This window comes from Vanessa atalanta, unplaced genomic scaffold (genome assembly GCF_905147765.1).
Source record: "Vanessa atalanta unplaced genomic scaffold, ilVanAtal1.2, whole genome shotgun sequence".
In the NCBI taxonomy this organism is placed as follows: domain Eukaryota; kingdom Metazoa; phylum Arthropoda; class Insecta; order Lepidoptera; family Nymphalidae; genus Vanessa; species Vanessa atalanta.
The window spans coordinates 5001-10000 of NW_025920009.1; the positions used below are offsets into that span (position 1 = coordinate 5001).

The following is a 5000-nucleotide window of genomic DNA, read 5'->3' on the forward strand; positions in this document are numbered from 1 at the left end:
TAGCCTTAGATGGAGTTTACCACCCACTTAGGGCTGCACTCTCAAGCAACCCGACTCTGAGGAGCGTACCTCTCGCCGTCTCGCTCCGTCGCTACGGGCCTGGCACCCTCTACGGGAAAACGGCCCCGTTCAAGACGAACTTGGACAGGAGTGGCGACGACGAGAAAGCGATACCTCCCGGACACCACATCTCCCGCGATCGTTACAACCGCGGGATTCAGTGCTGGGCTATTTCCTGTTCGCTCGCCGCTACTAAGGAAATCCTGGTTAGTTTCTTTTCCTCCGCTTACTAATATGCTTAAATTCGGCGGGTGATCCTCCCTGATCTGAGGCCAACGATAAAAAAAACGAGGCAGACGCGATATCCGTCAACGCGACGGCGCCGCTTTCGTCGAGACGAGAGAGAATTTTCATTCCGATCGTTCCGACGTCGGCGTCGACGCGCTCTTCGGACGTCGAGTCCGCCTACTCGATATATATACAATATATATATATATATACGAATGTTTCGATGTCATCACGTTCAACGATGCGAGCGCGCTTTATTTACACATCATATAAACACGTTCGTCTCGTATACGTCGTAACGATCGCGGAGCTTTTGTATTCGAAATTTTGACATTAGAGTATGAACAAAAGAAACGCACGTACTCGATAATCACGAGACGAAGAGATCACCTAAACTCCGATTACCCTCTTTGATCGAGAACAACTCAATGAAACGATCGAAAGGTCGGAGATGGGCGCTCCTCGTCTGGCGACGAGCGACGCTCTCAGTCTCTCTGACGTCGCATAACGAAACTCCGTGACGTAAACGTACACACGAACGCGTATATAAAAATATAAATAATATATACACACACACGCATGTAAACGTAAACATACATACACATCGTATTTGTTATATTTGAACGGACCGAGAACGAGATTTATATTAAGTATATTTAAACACGTAATATAACACATCGAACGCGGATACCGTCATATGTTCGAGAAACGTCAGTCAGTCTATTGAGTCGGTTACGAAATAATAGACATTACGACATTAAACATTGAACAGTGTGGTTTATATTTTTATACAGCCGGCCCTCAGACAGGAGTGGTCCTGGATGTTTCTCCACGGACCGCAATGTGCGTTCGAAATGTCGATGTTCAAATGTGTCCTGCAGTTCACACTATGACGCGCAGTTAACTGCGTTCTTCATCGACCCGCGAGCCAAGTGATCCACCGTCCAGGGTAATGGTTTTTAATTTGTTTTATTTTTATAATTTCTACGATCACTCGAACGATTCTATACGCCAGTGATATGAGTTTATTTTTTTTTAATTTTTTTTTTTTTTTTCGTTTTTTTCTCTTATTTTTAGTATACAGAGAAAAATTCAAAAAATTAAAAAAAAAAAAAAAAAAAAGTTAAAAAAAAAAAAAAGTACAAAAAAAAAAAAAAGAAATATACATTTTATTTGAAGATGACGATGTGCGTTAACACATCGTACTTTCCTCGAAATCGACATCGAAAAATATCAGAATAGGACGCGTTACACGACTCTGGACTCTGACTCGGACACACTGCTGTGTGAGAGAGAGAGAGTGAGAATCGCGTCCTCGCATCGAAACGACACATTCCGAACGTCGATATTTGTGTTTTACAATTTTATTATCGTTCATTATCGCACTCTTTCGAGATTGATAATTTACGTTAATGATCCTTCCGCAGGTTCCCCTACGGAAACCTTGTTACGACTTTTACTTCCTCTAAATGATCAAGTTTGGTCAACTTCCCAGCAACGCCGACGGCCGTGAAGCCACCGCGTGTCGGTCCGAAGACCTCACTAAATCATTCAATCGGTAGTAGCGACGGGCGGTGTGTACAAAGGGCAGGGACGTAATCAACGCGAGCTTATGACTCGCGCTTACTAGGAATTCCTCGTTTATGGGGGATAATTGCAAACCCCAATCCCCAGCACGAAGGAGTTTCAACGGGTTGCCCGGGCCTCTAGGCCAGGGAGAACATGCTGATTCCTTCAGTGTAGCGCGCGTGCGGCCCAGGACATCTAAGGGCATCACAGACCTGTTATTGCTCAATCTCGTGCGGCTCGAAGCCGCCGGTCCCTCTAAGAAGAATTTTAATACGCCGCCAGTGAGTTGCTCGACCGAAATCGAGCACACCTAAATGACGACGCCTATTTAGCAGGCTAGAGTCTCGTTCGTTACCGGAATTAACCAGACAAATCGCTCCACCAACTAAGAACGGCCATGCACCACCACCCACCGAATCAAGAAAGAGCTATTAATCTGTCAATCCTTCCGGTGTCCGGGCCTGGTGAGATTTCCCGTGTTGAGTCAAATTAAGCCGCAGGCTCCACTCCTGGTGGTGCCCTTCCGTCAATTCCTTTAAGTTTCAGCTTTGCAACCATACCCCCCCCCGGAGGCCAAAATCTTTGGTTTCCCGGAAGCTGCCCGCCGAGCCATTGTAGTAACGTCGGCGGATCGCTAGATGACATATTTACGGTTAGAACTAGGGCGGTATCTAATCGCCTTCGAACCTCTAACTTTCGTTCTTGATTGATGAAAACACCTTTGGCAAATGCTTTCGCTGATGTTCGTCTTGCGACGATCCAAGAATTTCACCTCTAACGTCGCAATACGAATGCCCCCAGTTATCCCTATTAATCATTACCTCGGAGTTCTGAAAACCAACAAAATAGAACCGAGATCATATTCTATTATTCCATGCACGAAATATTCAAGCGGCATTTTGAGCCCGCTTTGAGCACTCTAATTTGTTCAAAGTAAAATTGTCGGCCCATCTCGACACTCACTGAAGAGCACCGCGATAGGATTTTGATATTGAACCGGCGTTTTACCGCCGGCTCACCGACGATATGCTCCGCAGACGTGTCAGTATCACCGCGGATGCGGTGCACCGACAGCGCGGCGCACAAATGCAACTACGAGCTTTTTAACCGCAACAATTTTAGTATACGCTATTGGAGCTGGAATTACCGCGGCTGCTGGCACCAGACTTGCCCTCCAATTGTTCCTCGTTAAAATATTTAAAGTGTACTCATTCCGATTACGAGGCCTCGAAAGAGTCCCGTATCGTTATTTTTCGTCACTACCTCCCCGTGCCGGGAGTGGGTAATTTGCGCGCCTGCTGCCTTCCTTGGATGTGGTAGCCGTTTCTCAGGCTCCCTCTCCGGAATCGAACCCTGATTCCCCGTTACCCGTGACAACCATGGTAGTCGCAGAAACTACCATCGAAAGTTGATAAGGCAGACATTTGAAAGATGCGTCGCCGGTACTGGACCATGCGATCGGCAAAAGTTATCCAGATTCATCAAAATTAACGACTTCGGACGAGACGCCCTCCGTCGATTGGTTTTGATCTAATAAAAGCACTCATCCCATCACTGGTCAGAGTTCTGATTGCATGTATTAGCTCTAGAATTACCACAGTTATCCAAGTAACTGAGTAAGATCTAAGGAACCAAAACTGATATATTGAGCCATTCGCGGTATCGCCTTAATACGGCTTGCACTGAGACATGCATGGCTTAATCTTTGAGACAAGCATATAACTACTGGCAGGATCAACCAGGGAGCTAACCGAGACTTGTTGAAGTCGTCAATTACTCTTCTCGTTTCATATTCGCATATAAAATACACACAAACTTATGCATGCATGTACAATATACGCACAGTATGAAACGAGCGTCTCACCGTATCGTCGATCGCGTTAGACGCGATAGATTTTAACGGTTGACTCTTATAAAAATTTATATGAGACACAAACGCGCTTTAAGCACGCGCGCGCGCGTGCGCTATAATATATAACGCGACGACAGCGGCGGCGGCGGCGGCGGCGGAGGCGTCTTCACATAATGACACATAACGGTCACGAATTCGAACGTTCTAAACGAGATCGAGTTTTTTTTTCAAAATAACACTTCGCACACGACGTGTACGTATGTATTGTTCAACGATTATTATCGTAAAACATTGGGATCGACGCCCGGTGTTTGAGTGATCGTACCGATACTCGGGTTGTGTATTTTTTGTACATGATAAATGTAAAAATTAACAAAAAGAATTTTAGAAACGACCGTTCATATATAATATAAAAATTATACACACTATACGAATACACTGAATCTTTTAAGAACTCCGTCTCTAACGTTTTCTCATATCGTCGCGACGTCGCAGATCGACTACAATGAATCAACATTTATTCCATGAGGATAGATTGTAGCGAGAGCGACGACGACGACGATAAGAGGAAGAGCGCATGAGGCAGAGAGATCTACGTGCGTCCGTCGGTCGGCACAGTTTTACAGAACGAATAAGAATCTTTTTATCATTTTCACGTGTGTCAGTGAATATCCCCCAGCGGTCGAGACGAATCGTACGTACATACTTGTTGTTACACTACGTAAAGTATAATATAACGCGATACGACGAATCGAGAGACACGCCAGAAGACACGCAACAAAGACGACAAATGAAAACGATAATAACATTTTTTTCGTTATACAAGAGTACTGATCCGGTCACTTCGCGTCTAACATCAATTTTTGAATGTTCGACGTTCGAACCGTCACTACTCCATATATATGCCTGACGATGAGTATGACATTCGGCTCGTTCGAACGGAATGTATTTTTTTTTTTATTATTATTATTATTTTATTATGTTTCTCATATTCGATCTGATATCATAAGACGACGAACCCCAGAACACGCAGCCCTATCCGCCCCCCCCCCTCCCCCTCCCCAACCCCCTCCCCCCCAACTGACACCCCAAACCCTCCAAAATCTCCAAAACTTCGATTATTTTGTTCTATATTTTTATAGATAGTATATGATTATATGATATTATGCAACGTCAATGCAACAACAACGACAACAACAACAACAACAACAACAACAACAAAAAAAAAAAAAAAAAAAAAAAAAACAACAACAACAACAACAACAAAGAAAGTTGTATCTTCGTTTATTTA

The 5000-nt window shown here is 44.4% G+C and overlaps 3 non-coding genes across 3 annotated transcripts in view; all 3 read right to left on the reverse strand.

Moving 5' to 3' along the window:
- Window positions 1–335, reverse strand: part of LOC125076673 — a 3997-nt gene extending 3662 nt beyond the window's left edge. Inside the window, exon 1 of the ribosomal RNA XR_007120598.1 lies at window positions 1–335. This exon is cut by the window's left edge and continues 3662 nt beyond it. This is a non-coding gene — a ribosomal RNA (large subunit ribosomal RNA).
- A 748-nt stretch (window positions 336–1083) lies between these two features.
- LOC125076669 lies at window positions 1084–1240 on the reverse strand. The gene has a single exon (XR_007120594.1). It is a non-coding gene; the product is annotated as a 5.8S ribosomal RNA (ribosomal RNA).
- A 458-nt stretch (window positions 1241–1698) lies between these two features.
- On the reverse strand, window positions 1699–3602 carry LOC125076670. The gene has a single exon (XR_007120595.1). It is a non-coding gene; the product is annotated as a small subunit ribosomal RNA (ribosomal RNA).
- Window positions 3603–5000: the final 1398 nt, after the last annotated feature.